Consider the following 24,687-nt stretch of genomic DNA (forward strand, 5'->3'; position numbering starts at 1 on the left):
TACGTCCTATCGTATAGCCGCCACTAGGGGGCGCGTGCGCGCCGCCGGAGGCGCGCGTGCGCTCCCCCCCCGACTCCCGTGCGTGTGCCCGGCGGGCGCGATCGCCGCCGGGCACACGCGATCGCTCGGTACAGAGCGGGGAACGGGAGCTGTGTGTGTAAACACACAGCTCTCGTTCCTGTCAGCAGGGGAAATGCTGATTTTCTGTTCATACAATGTATGAACAGAGGATCAGTGTTTCCCCTAGTGAGGCCACCCCCCCCCCCCCCCACAGTAAGAACACACCCAGGCATACTTAACCCCTTCCCCCCCCCCTAGTGTTAACCCCTTCACTGCCAGTGGCATTTTTATAGTAATCGAATGCATTTTTATAGCACTGATCGCTATAAAAATGCCAATGGTCCCAAAAATGTGTCAAAAATGTCCGAAGTGTCCGCCATAATGTCGCAATACCGAAAAAAAAAATCGCTGATCGCCGCCATTACTAGTAAAAAAATAATAAAAATGCCATAAAAATACCCCCTATTTTGTAAACGCTATAACTTTTGCGCAAACCAATCAATAAACGCTTATTGCGATTTTTTTACGAAAAATATGTAGAAGAATACGTATCGGCCTAAACTGAGAAAAAAAAATGTTTTTTTATATATTTTTGGGGGATATTTATTACAGCAAAAAGTAAAAAATATTCATTTTTTTCAAAATTGTCGCTCTATTTTTGTTTTATAGCGCAAAAAAATAAAAAACGCAGAGGTGATCAAATACCACCAAAAGAAAGCTCTATTTGGGGAAAAAAAAGGACGCCAATTTTGTTTGGGAGCCACGTCGCACGACCGCGCAATTGTCTGTTAAAGCGACGCAGTCCCGAATCGCAAAAAGTACTCTGGTCTTTGGCAGCAATATGGTCCGGGGGGTAAGTGGTTAAAACAAAAAGATCATGTGATATGCTATTCATAAACCTATTAAGATGATGTGTGTTACACCCTCTATGATATGTCTCACTGGAAGTAAGTATTAAAGTGAAAGGTCCTTTGGGTATGTGTGCTTTATACCACTTGTAATATATGCCACTGAAAAATAATTTCTTAAAGTGACACTTGCTGAATGTACTATTATGTATAAAAGAGACGACATGTAGTATCATACCAAAACGAAGTCTAAATTAGTGATACATAATAGCAAACCCAGACCGAGATCATGTTATTGCAATTGAGTAGCCGTCTTGGTTTTTCAAACCAACCAAAATTGCCACGGTGACATGACCGACTCCTTTGGGACACCACACACGCTATATAAATGAGGGGGAAGTGTAGCAAGATGGACGCTCCAGATGACGTCTTCGATGACGAAATGCATAGGGAGGAGTTACTGAATAACTTTGCGTGACTTCCGGTCAGGGCTGTGGATAGAATATTGTCCCGGCGCCTGTGTTTTAAACTTGTCTGTTTTTTTCAAACAAATGTGAGTACATCTCCATTGTCTTGATAATGCAGAGTGCTGCACAGTGGCATATACTGTGAATATGCAACACCGCTGTGTGGGGTAAGGAAATTCTGTGAGTGCATTTCCAATAGGAGCACGGATAAGAGCACTAGCATCACCATAATTAAGACGGCAGGAAAAGTCATCTCCTCTGAAGAGCACCAGTCACTTTATTTACTTTGTGCACACAGTTTTATAAGGACTGTTTTTTTTTTTATATTTGTTCGCATCTTTTTGCATTTTCCATGTGACAGATTGTTGCATGTATTGGAATATTCACAGGTTTTTGCACTTGATGCAGGGGGTGTAACCCATACACACCAGAAGCACATGTCACTTTAAGAAGTTATTTTTCAGTGACATATATTACAAGGGGTATAAAGCACACATACCCAAAAGCACCCATTACTTTAATACTCACTTCTAGTGAGACGTATCACAGAGCGTGTAACACACACATACCTCATCTTAATAGGTTTATGAATAGCATATCACATGATCTTTTTGTTTTAATCATAAACACTCATCACAGTATAACACCCTAATTTTTCTATAAACATTTTGGTTATAACCACACGGCTGATTTTATAGATCCTAGAGGAACAGCGCCACACCTACACCTTTTTTCAACTAATTATCTGTACTCCAGTCAGGTGGCTGTATCGGTAGGGGCAGCAGTTGTCTTGTGCTTTGTCTATTGCGCGGAATCATCCAAAACCACTTTTACCTGTGAGAGAAGACTGCATTAGAAGCAGCAACAACTCAAAGGCTAGCTTGAGAAAAAACAAACTCACCTTATATGTCTGCAGCATCAGTCTGATGATGCTGTAGCTGTCCCCTGCTGGAGAACTGAGCAAACACATGACAACTGATCGCTCAGTTCTCCGTTCACTCCGAGCAGAAAGTGGTGGATGTCAGTCATCACTCTCTGCCCTGCCCCCTCCAGTGCTCACTGGATTGCCCCAGGCTGTAGAGCAGCTGGATCAGGCTCTCAGCGGTGTGCTGAAAGACAGAGCGGCTCTGACATCAGCTGACCGCAGGCTTGAAAGCGCACTCCTGTGAGCCACACGTATGGCTAAACATGCTTTGGCCTTACTTCTCTTAATAGTTCTGAGACGATGTACTGGAACCAACTTGGTTCAGCAGCAGTAAAATATTTCTACCCCAAAAACAGTTACACGGTCCACAAGTCAGGAAATGGCTATGCTGCTTTCTAACATAGGTGTTTTTCCCAATGACAAAATGCAAAGCCCAGTGGACAGCCAAAACGTATTTTTTTATTAAAGATCAAAAAGGTTTTTAGATTTAGGGAACGTTAGAATTGCTATCAACTTATTGCTGTTCCCTATATGTAAACTCTCTCACCTTGTTAAACAACCCAATCACAATAAAAAGGCACACAATTTGTGTATACATAAAGGGAAAAAAAAAAAAAAAAGATTTTTTTTTTTTTTTAAATACCCTCTCCCCCCCCCCTTGTTATAAGTTATCACATCCCCTCTGTTCATAGCTGCATAAAGGAGCTAGAGAGCTAGGGGAGGAGAAACTGCAGCACACCAATCTTCCCAGTGAATTGCTGTGCAGTTTATAAAAACTTATTTACAGTAGTATAGAAAAGGGTTAGAGCCTCTAATCACTGTCTCTAGGTTTTAATTGCTGTCTCAGTGTCCCTTCACTGGGGAATACCCCCCCCCCCCCTCGCGTCCTGTTCTGGTGGCAGGTGTCAAAATGTGCAAGACATATTCACAGCCTTCCAAAAAGATATGAAAAACAAAAGTGTGTGGCAGAATGCAGCCCAAATGAGCCCCCCCGGGCACCTAAATACACCAATTTCTTTATGTTGTACTGGAGAATGCATCACTGTGCATGAACCCCAACCCTAAAAATCTGCAGTAAAAAAAATTGAAATACACATTTTAATGAAATGTTTATTTTTTTCCTTAAATAACATTTAAAATACAATTGTACATCCAGACTAAAAGGGTCATCAGATGCTGAGAAGTCCATAAAAACAAAAAAACAGTCATAATAAATTGCCCCTGGTAGAGGTGCATGGACAAACTGCATTCAGTGTGGTCATTATATGGTGGAGAGACTGCACATTAGTGGCTGCATCCAACTATTAAGATGGGGTCGTCATGCTGTTTATCAATTTACATGGTGAAAAAACACTTGGACCTGTTTTAATGCAGATTCTCAGTTAGCCTAGTAATTATGTAGATACACATGGTATCATGGGGTGGCCAGCTAGCATATTTTGTATGCTCCCAAATGCTCAGTGCCGAGGTCAGGCAGATTGATTGTAGTTAGGTGCCTTTGGTTATCTAAACTTGGTCATACTCATTACAACCTGACTGTACAATTTCCATAGATTCCCAACAACTATGTAGCAAGAGGGTCTTTCCTTAAAAATTCAAACCATCTACATCCAAAATAAGTAGGTCCTCACATGAGAGAAAGTTGTCATATATATAAGGGGTTTGTACAATCAGATGACAATGTGTGTACAAGGCCACGTTCTGTTCAAGATCCATCTCCTCGATATACAAAATTAACCAAACAACTTTGTAGTGTGAGGCCAATTCTGACATTGCCAACATACGTGTAAAAGACCTGAATTTTTAATTTATTTACTGAAAATAACTTGGAACCCCCAAACATGGAGAATAAAATAGTGGTAGTCACAATTTTTAGGTCACATGATATTGTGAACACCAACGCACTATAATACCAATTTATTTTTTGTCCAATTTGAAAGCCGATGTTGCACCAAGTAAATAGATATCCAACAACTCCCGTGGAATGACAATGAAATCTGATACATACAATTATCCATAGGCAATGCTTTACATTGTCTATATATATTTGTTTTTAATCAACTTTATTGCCATTACAAGACAATGAACAAAATCTCTTGTGATAGCATGGACAGTAACAGGTGCCATTTACTGAAAAGATCTGGGGGTCCATTAGATGGATCTGGATGAGTGACCAGCATAACTCCTACACTTTGCCCATACTGATCATTAGGACATAGTGTAGGAGTTATGCTGATCCATTTGATGGATTCTGGATGAGTGACCAGCATAAACTCCTACACTATGTCCTAATGATCAGTATGGGCAAAAGAGGGTGCACCTTGGGCCTTTGTTGGTAGGGTGGGAACTGCACAGCTCCTATTCAAGCTAAAACAGATGAAAGTGGAAAGCCAACAGTCATTACACCAACAGTAACCACACACAGTAATGCAAGGTATGTTACCATTAGTAAAACAAAAGTAAAACTAAAAACAAGTTTGTGGAGTTCAAGTAGGGTTTCTGTGTCAAACATAACGATTTCTCGTCTGTCAGTTAGCCTCGATGGATTCAAAAAATAAACAGGATAAAAATAAACGCGACTGTTTTCAGTCACGTTTTAACAAAAGAAGTGTAAGTATTGGGCCTAAATCAAAATCAATACTAAAATAGCAAAAAGACAACCAATACCAATCCAACCAACTTTGGCCAATCCCCCTACAAAGTATCTTCTGATTAAATGTGCCTACGCATGACGTCATTGCGCCGTCTGCGGGAGTTTGGCACCCTAGACCGCCTGATTGGAAACAGCTCCTGGGATGTTTAGCGACATTGCAATGGAGACTAAGTGCAATTATAACATTAAAGAAGCATTATTGTAAACATATTATGCTATGAAGTATGTCATTGCTGCTTTTCATTCCACAACTGGTTGCCACCCGAGTTATCGGATGACAAGCAGCATATGAAGATTTTGATTGAACAAGTGCTTTTAACCATTTTGTGTATAAATGATCCATAGTGTTTGGCAAGAGGCCAATTTTCTTACTTGGCATGGAGTGGCGGTGACAAGCACTTGGAGCACCTTACTTTACTTTATGCTTTGTTGACCTTTATATGGTCTTTACTATAGGGTAAGAAGCCATTACCTGCAGTTATATTGGCACAGAATCATACATTTTCTATCATGTTGGAGATTTTATAAAACGAATAAACATTTCCTCACCATCTGCACTTGACGAAATGTGACTTTCCATTAGGAATTTATCTGCTATGTATGAAAATTAGTAGATATTTTTTGTTACATATTGTATTGGCTGTTTTTTGGGATTGTTATTTTGATTTAGCGCCACACTATACTTCTACTTCTTGTGTTAATTTGGTATCAAAAATTTAGTGTAGGTAGCTTCGTCCAGGTATTTGTTTTTACCCCAGTACAGAAAAATTTAGATTTTAACAAAAAACCAAGGAAGTGTCAGGACAGAAACATACAAGGAACCATTGTACACCTGCCACATACAGAGACAGGACAAACACCAGAGCTTTCTATTAGGCCCTGTGGCAGTGAAGACAGGAGATCCACTCCTAAATAAAGAACTATTGTCCTCTGCATATGTGGCTGTGCACTCAACAACAATTTGTCAGAATCATTGAGGGCAGGGAGAAATGCCAACATTCATGGGCACATACTCAAAGCTACTGTTTGAACACCAGGTTGTGATTAAGCAAGGATAACCTAGAAGGGACAGTCAACCCAAAAAGATCATTTTAAACTAAAGGGATCTAAGGAGGGCGATGTCACCCATTGTCTTCTTTATATACAATACTTCTCAAGTAAGCTCCACCCTACTTAAAATTCCACTCTATAGGTTTGTGACGCTGTTTGCATCTACCTTTGCATATACCTACTCCTCCATTATTTAAAAAAAATTATAATAATTATATATACAGAGATGGCCCCAATTCTCCTTTTAAGAGTTTTAGATTTGCTTCTATAAACGCAAGAAGAGTGATGGGAGCATTTATAAAAGGTGGGCAGTGAACAGAGCCAGAAAGAAATTCAACCTCAAGAAATAAAAGCATCAAGTGGGTGACTAACAGGACACACTTGTAACAAAAGTGTCACGTATGGGTGGGCTTCTTAACATTTTGTGCATCTAAAGCTAAAAAAATTGTTTTGGATAGAGTAAGGAAGGATTAGAGCCCTTGACAAGTTTTTATTGTCTGTGACACCCTATTTGTAATGGTGACCATTATCCCCAGGACTAAATTTACTGGACCAGAAGTAAAGGGGAAAACCCCATGAGGAAATTCCCTTCACTTTGGACAGATCTCTTCTTCCATCTATGATACAGAAAGTGAAGTGAAAATTCCCCAATGAGACACAGAAAGCTCAAATAAAATGGTTTGGGGTTTTACCCTCTTACAATATCCACAAATAATTGCCAATAGATACGTTTTGGTTATCATGAGCCTTATGGCTTTTGTTTCAAAGTTGGAATTGTAGTAAAGCCATTGTTGGAGGTACAATTATGCATTACAGCTACATATAAGACAGGAAAGTAGAAGTGGATGACAAAGCCTTCCAACTCTAAGAGTTCTTTACTATTTCTGAAGTGTTTATATGAGGACTTCTTTCAATTACATTTTCATCCCACAGAAATATCTTCTTGACCTATCCATTTTGTTCCCGGTTGCTAGCCAATTTCCTGTTTGTTGTAATATTTTATCATGCCTAAATGTTATCCCTCATCATTCTTCACTTAGTCTCTCCCTCACATTAAGTGGTAAAGTGTCCAGTAACGAAGGATCCACAATAAGACCCGATTTCTTAAGAGCAACACAATCTCCAAGTTCCTGAGGCAAAACATCAATCATGTTCCCTTTTAATTCAAGCTTCACTAAGGACACAAGTAACCCAATTTTTGGGGATAAACTTGTCAATTTATTCTGTCCCAACTTCAAAGTCTTAAGCCTTTTGCAGAAGAAAAGCTCATTGGGAAGATCTTCTAAAAAGTTTTTAGTCAAAGCCAAAAACTGCAACATCTGTAAGACTCCGACTTCTGGTGGCAACTCACGGATCTCATTGAGGGAGAGGTCAAGTGGCGGAGTTTGGTACAAGGAAGAGCGGAGATGGCAAAACAAGAATCTTGTTACGATTTAAGCACAACTCTTCTAGTATCTTCAGTTTACGGATGTGGTCAGGGATGTAAGCAATCTGATTGTGCCAAAGTCGAAGAACACTTAGTTTTCCGACAGTGCTGCAAACTTATGATCTCCTCTATGGTGTGCAAGTTATTCTCCTTTAGGTCCAGCGATTGCAAACTGTTAAGGCTGAAGACTGCATGAGAATGCGTTCTAAATCACATCGAATCAACTCCAATTCTTTCAATAAAGAAAGCCTTTTTAAAGCGTTGAGCGTGAGAAGCTTTGTTCCATCATTTTGGATACTAAGTTTCTGTAAGTGGCTAGCCACATCTGTAACAGTCTGGGGGACTTTAGAAAGATTGCTCTTCAGAGTAAGAACTTTGAGGCTCTTTAGCTCCCGCAAGCTTTCAGTGTAGCGGTTTTTGAGAGGTCTTGAGACAAGTATCCGATCAAGTGAAGGTCCTCAAGGGAACGAAGGCTAAACACCCAAAGGGGAATTTCTCGAACATCATCAAACTTTATCTGAAGGACTTTGAGGTGATCTCGCAGGTAAACCACAGAGGCGTGTTGCACTTTGGCTGGACAGTTGAACAAGGACAATTCTTCCAATCTGACCAACTTTGACACCAGCGGAGGGATCAAAGCCTCAGTCAGCATTTCCAGTTTTAGAGATTCTGTCTCTGTCACCTCAAATACAGTATCTGGCAAGCCTGGAAGCTTAAAGAGATGTAGTTCGAGGCGGCCTTCCGGTGTATGCTGAAGTTTCTGTCTAAGTTTATCAGCTGGCCACTCATGGTTAAGATTAAGTTGCCTCAAACGACTTTCACTGACCTCCGATAAAAAGACAGCAAACTCTTAGAGTAAAGAGAATCATATTGATCCACCAGTGGAGCACAATGCAAAGTCATTTTTGACATCAGGGATATCTCCAATCCCAGTTTCCTCCCCGCACAGATCGGAAGGGAGTATTCCTTCAGCGGACGACGAAAGAGCCAATACAGTGTATAAAGACAAGTCAATCCATAGACCCACAGAAACACAAATATGAGATAGCCAGTTTAGAGAAGAGGTGAGCTTTGGTGTGGTGAGCAGCAGAAGCTGTTGTATCCAGTCATATCTTCAGTGTGTACACTACAGGGAACAATAAAGTGTATTTTTCCTACCAAGCACAGCATTATAGATTGTGATGAGGACAAATTTGCAAGTTTTCAAGTATTGTTTGACGCATGTACATGGAATAAATGTAGATCTCCTTCTTCTACATGATGTCGAAACTTTTTTAACTCTCTCAAAAAGAGCTTTAGCCTGCTCGCCTTCCTTTTTGTCCAAAACACTAGCTGAAGGTGTCTGCGCCACTAGCTTTTCTGGAACTGGAAGTTCAGCAGTTGCAGGGCTAACTCTCCTCAAAATTAGGCTTTGAAAGTTCCTGTCCATGGTCTTCTCTTGGTTAGATTTCTCAGAAACCTCAGAAAGAGCTCGAGTGGTCCATGGGAATCAAACACTTGCCCAAGATGGAGATGAAGTGCTCTATTTTGGATGCTTGTACCAGGAAACTTGAACCAGAAATTGCCAAAGATAATAAAGATAAGGGTATGGATCACTACAAGATATGGAAAGTATTTTGCATACCAATGCAAGGCTGTCTCATAGCACATTTGGTTATGAAGCTATATTGTTGAAGGTCCAAGTTGTTCCGTAGGTCCACTCATCTCACGTGGAGGTGAAGATGTAGCAATTGGGGTTGGCGTGATTTCAGGCACATCGTCTTCACTTGCATTTGTGGCTTCCAGATTCTGGGTGAATTGTTGACAATATATTTGAGAAGCCTTGTCAGCTGAGGTATGATTGGGAAGACAGATGATTTTGTCCTGAGTGATCTGTGGAGACAAAAACAAATGGTTTGAACACACAGACAAAAAAGAAAAAGAAAAAAGTAAACATGCATTTAGTCCAGTATATTACCAAATATTTTTTTAAATAACAAACATGTTATACTTACCTCCACTGTGCAGCTCGTTTTGCACAGAGTGTCCCCGAACCGGGTCTTCTGGGGTCCCTCGGCAGCTGTCTCGGCTCCCCCCGCAAGGACCATACTTTCGTGCAGCGGCTATTGCCGCTCACTGTATCACTCGGCCCCACCCCCGGCGCGCCGCATCATTGGATGTGATTGACAGCAGCGCGAGCCTATGGCTGCACTGCTTTCAATCCATCCAGTGTAGCAATCAACGGCCAGGCTCGAAATGAGGAGGTTGACGGGGGGAGAGCGTGGTATTGTCGGATGTTTTTTCACCTTAATGCATAGGATGCATTAGGGTGAAACAACATTTACCTTACAACCCCTTTAACCACTTCAGACCCGCGCTATTGACAAAAGACGTCAACAGCGCGGCTCTCAAGTGCCAAGTGGACGTCTTTGGACGTCTTTTTAAAAGCATTACCCGCGCGCGCCACTGGGTGGCGCACAGCGGGTAAAACACTGTCCCCGGCGCATCGCTGAAGAGCTGATGCGTGTACCTGGTGGCCGCGATGTCCGCTGGGTACACGTGATCGGCGGGTTGACACAGCAGGTGACAGCAGGGACGTGGAGCTCTGTGTGTAAACACAGAGCTCCACGTGGTGTCAGAGGAGGGGAGGACCGATCTGTGTCCCTTGTACATAGGGACACAGCATCGGTCACCTCCCCCAGTCAGCCCCTCCCCCCACACAGTTAGAACACACCCAGGATACACATTTAACCCCTTCCTCACCCCCTAGTGTTAACTCCTTCCCTGCCAGTCACATTTATACAATAATTAGTGCATTTTTATAGCACTGATCGCTGTATAAATGTGAATGGTCCCAAATTTGTGTCAAAAGTGTCCGATATGTCCGCCGCAATATTACCGCTCCAATAAAAATCGCAGATGGCCGCCATTACTAGAAAAAAAAATAATAAATAAAAATCATAATTCTGTTCCCTATTTTGTAGGCGATATAACTTTTGCGCAAACCAGTCGCTTATTGCGAATACGTAGAAAAATACGTATCTGCCTTAACTGAGAAAAAAAATAGTTTAAAAAAAAATTGGGATATTTATTATAGCAACAAGTAAAAAATATATATATATTTTTTTAAATTGTCGCTCTTTTTTTTGTTTATAGCGCAAAAAATAAAAACCGCAGAGGTGATCAAATACCACCAAAATAAAGCTCTATTTGTGGGGAAAAAAAGGACGTCAATTTTGTTTGGGAGCCACGTCGCATGACCACGCAAATGTCAGTTAAAGCAACGCAGTGCCGGAAGCTGAAGTTTCGCCTGGGCACAAAGGGGGTTTATGTGCCCAGTAAGCAAGTGGTTAAGGGTAAGCAGTCGCGGGAGTGGTAAAAACATTGCTTCAACCGTGTACCACCCCCAAACCTCACGTGTGAACGACCTCTTAGACTGGGGTGCCTCATGACTTAAAAAAATACTGGAAAATAATAACCCTCGCAATAGCTTTTTGTAGTATTGTTTCAGAGCATTTAGGCTCCATGGACACTATTGTTTTTTTAAAGTGATTGTAAAGTCTTTTTTTTTTTTTAATTAACAAACTTGTTATAATTGCCTGCTCTTTGTAGTTGGTTTTGCACAGAGGCCACCTGGATCCACCTCTTGTCGGGTGCCTCTTCAGTGCTCCTGGCCACTCCCTCCCTTTGAGTGCCCCCACAGCAAGCAGCTTGCTATGGGGACACCCGAGTCGTGCTGCAGCTCCATGTGTCCATTCAGACATGGAGCTGCTGTTCGGCCCCACCCCTCTCCCTGATTGGCTAACTAACTTTGATTGACAACAGTGGGAGTGAATGATGCCACTGCTGTGTCTCTCAGCCAATCAGGAGGGAGAGTCCCGAATGGCTGAGGGATTTGTGGACATCGCTGGGGCTCAGGTAAGTATTAGGGGGGTGCTGGAGGGCGGCTGCTGCGCACACACACACACACACAGGGCTTTATCTTAATGCATAGAATGCATCAACTTAAAAAACCTTCTGCCTTTACAACTCCTTTAACCACTTAGACCCCTTTCACACTGAAGTGTCAGTGGTAAAATGCCGCTATTTTTACACCGACGCTATGGGCGGATTTGCAGCGCATTTCGGCCGCTAGCGGGGAGCATTTAACCAGCAATGCGCTGCTCAGTGCTGTCCCATTGATTTCAATGGGCAGCAGCGGTATACAAAACACTCCAAAGATGTGGCTAGCAGGACTTTTACATTCCTGCTAGCGCAACGCTCCAGTGTGTAAGCCCTCGGGCTTTCACACTGGAGATAATAGAGCACACTTTAAGGGCGGATTGCAGGCGCTTTTTTTAAAGCTATAGCGCCTGCAATACGCCTAAGTGTGAAAGGGGTCTTAAGGAACAGAAGTCGCTTTAACTGACAATTTTTATTGCTATAGAACAAAAAAGACCGACAATTTTGAGGAAAAAAAAACACAATATATTTTACACTTTTTGCTATAATAAATATCCCAAGAAAAATTCAGTTTAGGCCAATGTGTATTCTTCTACATATTTTTGAAAAGAACAAATAATAAAAAAAAATAAAAAAAAAATAAAGAAAGAAATTGCAATAAGTGTATATCGATTTTTAGCAGGACTGCGACACTGTGGCAGACAGATCCGACACTTTTTTTGGGACCATTTATGCAGCGATTAGCGCTATAAAAACGCACTGATTACTGTATAAATGACAGTGGCAGGGAAGGGGTTGACACTAGTGGTGATCAAGGGGTTAAATGTGTTCCCTGGGAGGTGTTTAACTGGGGGGGGATGGAACTGACTGGTAGTACAGAGAGATCGCTGTTCCCAATCACGCTTAAACGTTCCTAAAATGCTACTACAAAAAGCCAATAGCAGCGTTATTTATCCAGCACTTTTTTTTAGACAACAAAAAACAAAAAAACACACACACACACACACACACACACACACACACGCATGGAGCCTTAACCACTTGAGATCCGCGCTATAGACGAAAGACGTCCACAGCGCGGCTCTCAAGTGCCAAGTGGACGTCCTGGGACGTCCTGTTGTTGACATACCCTGTGCGCGCCGCTGGGGGCGTGCAGCGGGGAAACAACGTGCCCGGCACATCGCTGGGAAGCCGGTGCGTGTACCTGGCGGCCGCGATGTCCGCCAGCTACCCGCGATCGGCGGTGACAGCAGGGACGTGGAGCTCTGTGTGTAAACACAGAGCTCCACGTCCTGTCAGGGAGAGAGGAGACCGATCTGTGTTACTTGTACATGTTAACACAGCATCGGTCACCTCCCCCAGTCAGTCCCCTCCCCCCACACAGTTAGAACACACCCAGGATACACATTTAACCCCTCCTCACCCCCTAGTGTTAACCCCTTCACTGACAGTCACATTTATACAGTAATTAGTGCATTTTTATAGCACTGCTCGCTGTAAAAATGTGAATGGTCCCAAAATTGTGTCAAAAGTGTCCAATACGTCCGCCGCAATATCGCAGGCCTGACGAGAAAAAAAAATATTGCCGCCATTACTAGTAAAAAAAAAAAAATCATCATAAATCTATCCCCTATTTTGTAGGCGCTATAACTTTTGCGCAAACCAATCAATATACACTTATTGCAATTTTTTTTAAACAAAAATATGTAGAAGAATATGTGTCGGCCTAAACCGAGGAAAACTGTTTTTTTAAATTGGGATATTATTATAACAGAAACATTTAAAAAACAAACAAACACAATTTTTTACTTTTTGTCTTTTTTGTTTATAGCGCAAAAAATAAAATCACAGATGATCAAATACCACCAAAATAAAGCTCTATTTGTGGGGGGGGGGGAAATGATAAAAATATAATTTGGGTACAGTGTTGTATGACCGCGCAATTGTCATTCAAAATGCGTCAGCGCTGAAAGCTGAAAATTGGTCTGGGCACGAAGGGGGTTTAAGTGCCCAGTAATGAAGTGGTTAACCACTTGACAACTGGGCACTTAAACCCACTTAATAACCAGACCAATTTTCAGCTTTCGGTGCTCTCACATTTTGAATGACAATAACTCAGTCATACAACACTGTAACCAAATGAAATTTTTGTCCTTTTTTTCCCCACAAATAGAGCTTTCTTTTGGTGGTATTTGATCACCTCTGCGGTTTTTATTTTTTCCGCTAATAATGAAAAAAGAACGAAAATTTTGTAAAAAAATGATTTTTTTTTTCATTTCTATTATAAAATTTTGCAAAAAATGAATTTTTCTTCATAAATTTGGCCTAAAATGTATACTGCTACATATCTTTGGTAAAAAAAAAAAAAAAAAAAAAAAAAAAAAATTGGGCTATTATTTAGTCTGGGTGAAAGTTATAGGGTCTACAAGCTATGGTACCAATTACTGAAAATTGATCAATTTGATCACATCTGATGTACTGACAGCCTCTCTCATTTCTTGAGACCCTAACATGCCAGAAAAGTACAAATACCCCCCAAATGACCCCTTTTTGGAAAGAAGACATTCCAAGGTATTTAGAAAGAGGCATGGTGAGTTTTTAGAAGTTGTAATTTTTTCCCACAATTCTTTGCAAAATCAAGATTTTTTTTTTTTCACAAAATGTTCATATTCGCCGGTTATTTCTCACACACAGCATATGCATAACACTAATTACACCCCAAAACACATTCTGCTATTCCTCCCGAGTATGCCGATACCAAATGTGTGAGACTTTTACACAGCGTGGCCACATACAGAGGCACAACATGCAGGGAGCACCATCAGGCGTTCTGGAACACCCAGACCAATTCTGACATTTCTCTCCTACATGGAAAAATCATCATTTATTTGCTAGAAAATTACATAGAACCTCAAAACATTATATATGCTTTTTTAGCAAAGACCCTAGAGAATACAATGGCGGTCGTTGCAACTTTTTATCGCGCACGTTATTTTCGCAGCAATTGTTCGAATGCGTTTTTTTTGGAAATAAAACGGTTTTGTGCTTTTAAAAAAAAAAAAAACATTAAAGTTAGCCCAATGTTTTTGCATAATATGAAAGATGAAGTTACGCCGAGTCAATAGATACCCAACATGTCACCCTTCAATATTGCACACGCTTGTGGAATGGCGCCAAACTTCGCTACTTAAAAATCCCCATAGGCGACGCTTTAAATATTTTTACTGGTTACATCTTTTTAGTTGGAGAAGAGCTCTAGGGCCAAAAGTATTGCTCTTGCTCCAACGTTCGCAGCGATACCTCACATGTGTGGTTTGAACACCGTTTTCATATGTGGGCGGGACTTGCGTGTGCGGTCGCTTCTGTATACGAGCACGCAGGAACAGGGGCGCTTTAGAAAAAAAAAAAAAATTTTATTGTTCATTTCACTTTATTTATTTTAGTTTGATACGTTTTTCCCCAAAAATAAATGTTTTGATCACTTTTATTCCTATTACAAGGAATGTAAACATCCCTTGTAATAGGAATATAGCATGACAGGTCCTCTTTACAGTGAGATGTGGGGTCAATAAGACCCCACATCTCACCTCTAGGCTGGGAAGCCTGAAAAAAAATAAAAAAAAAATAAAACGATCCTGGTTTCGATCGTAGCGGTGAGTCAGAAGAGGCACCAGAGGGAGAAGGGAGGGGAGACGTCCCCTTTCGCCTCCCGTAAGAACGATCAAGAGGCGGAACAGCCGACATGATTGTTCTTACGGTGTAGGGAATCGCCGGCTGAAAAAAATGATATCTGAATGATGCCTGTAGCTGCAGGCATCATTCAGATATCCCCGCACAAAGTCAAGGACGTCATGACGGCCGGCGGGCGGGAAGTGGTTAAAACGCATTTTTTTCCCCAGAGTATTTTCTGGGTACTGCAGAGTATTAGTGTTGGGGTATTGCAGAGTATTGGTGTTGGGGAATTGCAAAGTATTGGTGCGGGGGTATTGCAGAGTATTGGTGCGGGGGTATTGCAGAGTATTGGTGCGGGGGTATTGCAGAGTATTGGTGCGGGGGTATTGCAGAGTATTGGTGCGGGGGTATTGCAGAGTAATTGCGCAGAGTAATTGTGCAGGGGTATTGCAGAGTATTGCCGGGGAGTAATGCAGAGTATTGCCGGGGAGTAATGCAGAGTATTGCCGGGGAGTAATGCAGAGGAGTAATGCAGAGTATTGGCGGGGAGTAATGCAGAGTATTGGCGGGAAGTAATGCAGAGTATTGGCGGGGAGTAATGCAGAGTATTGGCGGGGAGTAATGCAGAGTATTGGCGGGGAGTAATGCAGAGTATTGGCGGGGAGTAATGCAGAGTATTGGCGGGGAGTAATGCAGAGTATTGGCGGGGAGTAATGCAGAGTATTGGCGGGGAGTAATGCAGAGTATTGCCGGGGAGTAATGCAGAGTATTGCCGGGGAGTAATGCAGAGTATTGCCGGGGAGTAATGCAGAGTATTGCGCAGGGGGGTATGCAGAGTATTGCGCAGGGGGGTATGCAGAGTATTGCGCAGGGGGTGGTATGCAGAGTATTGCGCAGGGGATGGTATGCAGAGTATTGCGCAGGGGGTGGTATGCAGAGTATTGCGCAGGGGGTGGTATGCAGAGTATTGCGCAGGGGGTGGTATGCAGAGTATTGCGCAGGGGGTGGTATGCAGAGTATTGCGCAGGGGGTGGTATGCAGAGTATTGCGCAGGGGGTGGTATGCAGAGTATTGCGCAGGGGGTGGTATGCAGAGTATTGCGCAGGGGGTGGTATGCAGAGTATTGCGCAGGGGGTGGTATGCAGAGTATTGCGCAGGGGGTGGTATGCAGAGTATTGCGCAGGGGGTGGTATGCAGAGTATTGCGCAGGGGGTGGTATGCAGAGTATTGCGCAGGGGGTGGTATGCAGAGTATTGCGCAGGGGGTGGTATGCAGAGTATTGCGCAGGGGGTGGTATGCAGAGTATTGCGCAGGGGGTGGTATGCAGAGTATTGCGCAGGGGGTGGTATGCAGAGTATTGCGCAGGGGGTGGTATGCAGAGTATTGCGCAGGGGGTGGTATGCAGAGTATTGCGCAGGGGGTGGTATGCAGAGTATTGCGCAGGGGGTGGTATGCAGAGTATTGCGCAGGGGGTGGTATGCAGAGTATTGCGCAGGGGGTGGTATGCAGAGTATTGCGCAGGGGGGTATGCAGAGTATTGCGCAGGGGGGTATGCAGAGTATTGCGCAGGGGGGTATGCAGAGTATTGCGCAGGGGGGTATGCAGAGTATTGCGCAGGGGGGTATGCAGAGTATTGCGCAGGGGGGTATGCAGAGTATTGCGCAGGGGGGTATGCAGAGTATTGCGCAGGGGAGGTATGCAGAGTATTGCGCAGGGGGGTATGCAGAGTATTGCGCAGGGGGGGTATGCAGAGTATTTCGCAGGGGGGGGGGGTATGCAGAGTATTGCGCAGGGGGGGTATGCAGAGTATTTCGCAGGGGGGGGGGGGGTATGCAGAGTATTTCGCAGGTGTGGGGTATGCAGAGTATTTCGTAGGGGGGGGTATGCAGAGTATTGCGCAGGGGGATATGCAGAGTATTGCGCAGGGGGGGTATGCAGAGTATTGCGCAGGGGGGGTATGCAGAGTATTGCGCAGGGGGGGTATGCAGAGTATTGCGAAGGGGGGGTATGCAGAGTATTGCGCAGGGGGGTATGCAGAGTATTGCGCAGGGGGGTATGCAGAGTATTGCGCAGGGGGGTATGCAGAGTATTGTAGGGGGGGTATTGCAGAGTGTATTGCACAGTATTGGGGCGGGGGTTTCAGGGATGGCTGAGCAGGGATGGATGGATCTGTGACTGCAATAGTCACAGATCCATCCACAGCGCTGCTGACACCCGCGCTCCCCCCTCTCACACTGTACCGCTCGGTACAGAGAGAGGAGGGAGGAACCGGCGTCATCAAAAGACGCCGGTTTGTTTACATGTGATCGCTCCGTCATTGGACGGAGCGATCACATGGTAAACGGCCGCTACCAGCGGCCGTTTACCGCGATTCCTGATCGGCCGGGTCCTCTGGACCCGGCGGTCACGGATGTTCCCGTGTGCGCGTCCCAGGGGACGCGCGGGAGACGGACTCTGGGAGGACGTACATTGACGCCCTCCTAGAGTTAACCACCCGCCCTGTAGACGTATATTGTCTATGGGGCGGTTACCAAGTGGTTAAAGAGGAACTGCAGTCTGCTCATATAATTTGTAATAAAAACATCTTTGCCATTCTGAAGCTTTCCTCCAACCACTTTGCATATTAATAAATTACATATACACATTGTATATGTGTGTGTGTGTGTGTGTGTGTGTGTGTGTGTGTGTGTGTGTGTGTGTGTGTGTGTGTGTATGTGTATGTGTATGTGTATGTGTATGTGTATGTGTATATATATATATATATATATATATATATATATATATATATATATATATATATATATATATATATATATATATATATATATATACACATATATATACATATACATACACACACACACATATACACACATATATATATACATATATACACACACATACACATATATATATATAAATAAATATGTTGCAGAAATCTCCCTCCACGGAGTTTGGCTGCATCCATTTTAACTGTGGGCAGCTGAAGCTGCTGCCCGTTCACTTCCTGAATTTACACAAACACACCTCAAGCTCTGCAGCTCTCATTACCCCTCTTATGACTCATCCAATATCCCTTCCTGGCAAACTCAGTGTGAGAGAGAGAGAGAAATAGAGAGCTGTGCATGAAGTCATAAGCCTAGGCGAATGACCAGACAGGAAACAGGAAGTGGGCTGTATAAGGTATTTACTGGCAGAAAAAAAAAAAGTTTTACTATCCAAAGTTAAAAACAACAAGGGGAGTAGATTTAATAGATGGAAAGATGAAAAACAATTCAGCATCTAGGAACAGAACCAAAATAAAAACTATGAACAATCCATCTATGGCCAGCTAACAACTTAATGCTTTGTTCACATGAATGATGAATAAATGAATATGGATGTATAGGAAGAAATAACATTTCTCCAAAATCCTTTAACCACTTCCTGCCCGGTCAATAGTAAATTGACGTCCGGGAAGTGGTTCTGAAATCCAGACTGGACGTCTATTGACGTCCAGCAGGATAAGATGCCGGCGCGTGCCCGTGGGGGCGCGCAGCGATCGGTGATGTGGGGGTGTCAGTCTGACACCCTGCATCTCCGATCTTGGTAAAGAGCCTCCAGTGCATGCTCTTTACCACGTGATCAGCCGTGTCCAATCACGGCTGATCACGATGTAAAGAAGAGCCGATGATCGGCTCTTCCTCACTCGCGTCTGACAGACGCTAGTAGAGGAGAGCTGATCGGCGGCTCTCCTGTCAGAGGGGGTTCACACTGATTGTTTATCAGCACAGCCCCCCCCTCGGATGCCCACACTGGACCACTAGGCAAGCCACCAGGACCACCAGGGAAGGGGGCAACATGTGGATGGCCAGGTACATCCCCCATGGCCATCCACATGTAAAAAAATAAAATAAAAATAAAATAAAATAAAATACAATGGATGCCAATCAGTGCCCACAAATGGGCACCAACTGGCAACATGGGCACTGTCAAAAATTAGTAAATAAATGATGCCCAGCAATGCCATCAGTGCCCACCTATGCCGCCCATGAGTGTCCATCAGTGGCAGCGCCCGTAATTGAAGAAGAAAACTTATTTACAAAAAAAAAAATTTGTGGGAACAAAATTATAAAAAAATTGTTTAGGTACCGTGTGGCATGACCGCGCAATTGTGATTCAAAGTGCGACAGCGCTGAAAACTGAACATTGGCTTGGGCAGGAAGGTGCGTAAGTGCCTGCTATGGAAGTGGTTAAGCTCCCTATATTGGAGATACATTAAGACAGATTAACAAGGAGACATGGAGCTCTGTACTGGAGATAATAGAACATCAGCATGAAGGTCTATGAAAGCAACGCTAAATTACACTTTACTGGAAAGGATGAACCCGATCCAATTTATCCAGGAGTAAGGAGACCATTTAATGGAATTACTGCTCTTACTATCCATATTAATGAACGGAAATTATGTTTAATGTACACATCTTCCATTACATGTAAACGTGTTGGAATGCACGGAATACGTTTAAAGATTAGAAAAAACAGCTTGTATCTTTCCAGTTGTCTGTGCTGACAACCTGATTGGCCCTGATCTGTTGCCCCCACCATTTGCTGCCTTGCTCCACGTGACTGCTGTAAGCCACGCCCCCCTCCATAGAGGGCTTTTTCTGTCATGGCGTCGCCGCATCAGTGATCCCTTGCTGGAGGAAGAATCTGCTGTGCTGGACTCTGTGCTGACAACCTGATTGGCCCTGATCTGTTGCCCCCACCATTTGCTGCCTCGCTCCACCTGACTGCTGTAAGCCACGCCCCCCTCCATAGAGGTCTTTTTCTGTCATGGCGTCGCCGCGTCCCGCGGAGGCGCGCCAGAGGGAAGCCCCTCTGTACCCATATGGACCAGGAGGGCCAGATTATTCCAAAGGAAGGTATGCCTGCCGCGGTGTATTTATATTGAAGAGGCCGGGCTTAAACGGTGTCGCTCGTTGCAGCAGATTAATCCGCCTAAACCCAAAAGTGAAGAAATAGTCCGCTTACTGTTCCCCAGCCCCCACTCGAAACAGGGGGGCCCGGAGTCGGTTGTTAACTAAATAGCTGCACAGTGGGGGATTAATTTATTGATGGACAGGATTTGGGAGTGCCCACTCACCCTCCAGGCCCCCCTTCTGGGATGGCAGATCCGTGCACGGTACAGAAGGGCTGGTGGTCCCCCCTCATCAGCGGCCCTGGGCGGACAAAGTAATGGTTTTTGGTTTACCGAGCGACGGGAGGGGGCGTTTGGCGCTGTTTGTATGCTGCCCCGCAAAAATGGAGCACCAGCCACTACTGCTTCTCAGGTACTCTCCATGAGATCTCTGTGCCATGTTCTTGGGATGGCATACCTCCTGAGCCCACTATACAGGGTTTCACTCTCCCTGATGAAGTTATTTATTTTATACTATGAAGAATGTTAATAGGAGGAGCTGGAACACAAGGGAAAGGCAGGAATAACCACAATTCCCAGCTGGGCAAGAACAGAGTTGGGCATTGCGGCAGGGTGTAAAACGTTGGGCATTAAGGCCCCTGGAGCCACCAAGACATACAAGAAGCCAAGTAATCTAACAAAGTTTGTTCAAATCCCTGTAATGTATATTGATCACCCAGCAAAAGTGGAGCCACTCTAAAATCTAGAGATGCCCAGCACATACGCTACAAAACAGATCGCAGGTTAGGTTTTGGGGTTGTGGCCATGGGATTAAAGAAGCTGACCTAGGCAGGTCTCTAATGCACCTTCACAGCACTCTGCAAGCTTAGGTCTCATACGGGTTATAAAAGTCACGTTTTGGTGCTATCCGCCTCATTAGTTGGCTTGTACCGGCCAAAAAAAAAGGTAGACGGAACCTTTTTAGTATTCGTAAGAATAACCTACCTGCAAGGTGCATCCAAAAACCCCAATCATCAGCATTGCAACGGTTATATATTCAGCCAGGACATCCCACCAGGGCTTCAGGACCTTAAAGGCTGGCTGTTGCTCCGTAAACTGCTTGAACTCGGCTACAGGAATCATGGCTGCAAACTAACCTGAAACAAGAAAAAGATTAATAAAAAAAAGTTATTGATGTATGTCAAGCTTTTGCCGGTCATTCCACGTAGCCACCATTACCACACACACACCCTGGATCATATGCGCACAGCCGCCTAGAACACCACACAGCCCTGGGACTCCCCTCTATCCTCTCCGTCACAAACAGTACACTTGTTATCAGCATAATGAGCCCATAACTCTTATCTGAGACCTGCAGAATCTCCCCACCCATTGCTCTCTATTCGCTTTGGTAAAGGAGGGGTTAACAAGAGGTAGATTCTGCAAGTCCTGCAGCTACAGGGTTGTAGCAATGATCTGCAGGGATAACAAAGCACTGTATTACATTTCCACATTTATATTGATTGGAATCTGATACTTATGGGAATTGGCACAAAAACGATGCACTGTGACCTCAGCGTCCCTTGTAAGGATTGGTCTCGCACTATTCATCAGACTGAACACCGATACCATTATTGATGGGAAGCTGTTAATAGGACCCTTGTGTAGATACAGAGCCCAGCGAGTGTACAGCCTCACAAGTGTTCCTGATCACAATGCAACATGAGCCTGATGGTAAACCACAGAGAACGAGGCTATGCTTTTTACCTGCAGACACTGCCAGATCTTAACACAGGGCTGTCTTTAATGTTAATTGGACCCTGGGGAAACATTTTCTTGCCCCCCCCCCCCCAAATGCTATTTTGCTCTCCACCTTCGGAGACATACAATAAATATCAACTAGGCTTTAAATCAGTTTACTGTATCAGATCAGTTACAGCATATCATTCCCACTTACTGACTGGTTGCTAGAGGTTACAGCACACATTATGGCTCACTGATTAGTTGCTAGAGGTTACAGCACATGATTTCTTCTTGTTGATTGGTTGCTAGAGATTACTGTACAGTAAAACTTCACCGATTGGTTGCTAGAGGTTACAGCACATCTCTTCACTGCAGAAAAGCATGATATACATATAAATGCTGCCTTTATTTACATATGAATGCAGCCAGGCTCGGCTATTCACATATGAATGCAGCCACTATTTACATATGAATGTTCCGGGGGGCGTGGTCTGGAGCTGCATGTAGCAGGATGTGCAGAGTGAGAGCTCCGCTCGAGACTCATCCTTTTAACCTGATCCTGGGGGTAATTTTCCCCATCACAGACCACCTGAGGGCTCCGGACACCCTGCTGACCTGCAGACTACCATGTCTCCACCTAAGAGGTCCGGGGCGTTGGCTAAACTGGCCCAATTTCGCCATGACGGGCACGAGACAGAGCAGGAAGATGGCGCCGACCAGCCTCGTGCGGAGGGGGCTCAGGCCTCAGAGGACACAGTCAGAGTACTGGAGGCGATTGCCCTCTGCCAATCCACCCTCACATCCAGAATCGAGGAGGTGAAAATCGACATCTCCCTGATTCGTCAAGACGTCCAGAAGCTCCGTGACCGGGTGACCGAAGCTGAGCGCCGGGTCGGGGAAGTGGAGGAAGGCCTACACCCCTTCCAGGTTACTACAGAACAACTGCAATACCAGCTAAACGCGGTCCTGTCTAAGCAGGACGACATGGAGAATCGCCCGAGAAGGTGTAACCTGCACTTTGTGGGCATACCCGAGAGAGCGGAGGGCGCCGACCCCCCCTACATATCTCGAGAACCTGCTGATCAAGTCATTCGTGAGAGAGGCCTTCTCCCAGACGTCTGTGGTAGAGCGTGTGCATCGCCTTGCTACAAAACCCCCTCTCGCTGGAGCCCCGCACCTTCATTGCCAAATTCTTCAACTACCGGGATTGTGATGCAATCTTCAGGCTTACCCGGGAGAGAGGCAACATCCCCGTCGGCAACGTACATGTGGCGGTGTTTCCGGATTTTTTGGCCCGAGGTCCAGAAGAAGAGGGCACGCTTCACCGAGGCCAAGCGGCAGCTCCACGCCCGCCATCTCCCGTATGCGATGCTCTTCCCGACACGTTTTCGCGTGGTGGGCAAGGCACAGTTCTTTGAGGATCCGCAGGCCGTCCTTTCCTGGCTGGAACACCGCTCTGGGGCTGACGCGGCTCCGGCTTAGATCCCCACCACCCCGTCTGCCGCATACATATGAATGTTCCAGTTATTTACATATGAATGACGGTTATTTACATGTAAACACAGGGTCTGCAGGCGAGTCATCTGTACACAATAGGGAAGAGCTGGGCAGCATTAGTACCAGCACTTCACACTGAAATATCAGGACACAGCATGGGACTAAAACTTCAAGGGAATTTAAACTGGGATAGTTGGCAAGTATGAGGCACCTGCTTTGGGCCCCACAACAATGAAATGGCCCAGGGCAGCTTCCCCTTTTGCCCTGCCTTAAAAACGTCCCTAACTTAACCCCTTTGGCGCTGCTGGACTGTGTTTTTCCATAAGGCCACATATATTTGCATATCTGTCTTTTTCTGAGAGCGTGCCAAAAATTGCTTTAAAGTGTTTCTAAAGTAATTTTTTTTAAATAAAAGAAAGTAGTAAAGGGTCATGTTTTGTTGCCGTCGGTGTTCCCATTAGGCTAGATTCACATCTATAGGTGCATTGAAGCACAGGCATGTGCCTGCATGTTTTTTACACACTCCTATTCATGATGATGAAAGTCGCTGCCGACTCTTTTCCAAAAAACGCACGGCACCATGTGGTTTGGTGCACGTTTGAGGATGCACGGGGGTGCCACTAATTAATGGCACCACTGTGTGTCTGCTAAAGGGCAGCACCTTTGTATTGGAAAAGCTAGAGAGATTTGTTCTCTATCCTGGTGACCATGAGTGGGAAAACCCAAAATTTTGAGTTGTCACAAGCACAGGAGATGAGGGGAAGTTTTCCAATGGGGATATCTTTTCCACGGTCTAGCAGGGATTGCAACCATTCCCTACTCATGTGTTTAATGCAAAATGCTTTGTTTAGGTATTTGGCGGTTTATATTTACTAAAATAATTACATTTCCATGTTCCGTGTACTGTGGGAGACCAGATATAGTGAATGCAGGGTCCTGGGTTTAGTAACATTTTAAGTGTTGTTCCTTTACTGCTATTCTTGGCATTTCCAAATGTGTCCACTTGAGGGGCTGTGCTAGGACCCCTACAGTGTATTACAAGAAACAATTCACACTCTCCTAATGTGCCTACTAAATATCTTTAGAAGAAACTTAAACTACCGTATTTGCTGGTGTATAAGGCGACCGGGCATATAAGACGGCCCCCCCTTCCGAGGCTTCCGACGCTTCATATTTCTTCCTTCTGGAGCCATATATTCTTCTTCATTCTTGCTGGAGCCATAGCCAATCACGGCGAGCGATGTATTCTATTAATGAATACAAAGCCTGCTTGGATTGGCAGAGGCTGTAACATCAGCCGACGCCTCTGACTCTCAAAGCCAAAACCAGCAGTCTACTGTATGTAGCCTGCTGGGATTGGCAGATGTTGTTACTCCAATCCGAGCAGGCTCTGTATTCATTTGAATAAAGCGCTCACCGGGATTGGCTAAGCGGTATATACTGTATGTAGCCGAAACTACATACAGTATTACCGCACATCCAGCAGGCATCCAAGCAGCTGACCCGGCGTATAAGACGACCCCTGCTTTTTGGCCAGTTTTTTTTT

At 44.3% G+C, this 24,687-nt stretch overlaps 1 pseudogene; it reads right to left on the reverse strand.

The window, feature by feature from the left end:
- Positions 1–3,392: 3,392 nt before the first annotated feature.
- The window catches only part of LOC120933225, a 64,442-nt pseudogene continuing 43,147 nt past the window's right edge, over positions 3,393–24,687 (reverse strand).

This window comes from Rana temporaria, chromosome 3 (genome assembly GCF_905171775.1).
Source record: "Rana temporaria chromosome 3, aRanTem1.1, whole genome shotgun sequence".
NCBI classification, from domain to species: domain Eukaryota; kingdom Metazoa; phylum Chordata; class Amphibia; order Anura; family Ranidae; genus Rana; species Rana temporaria.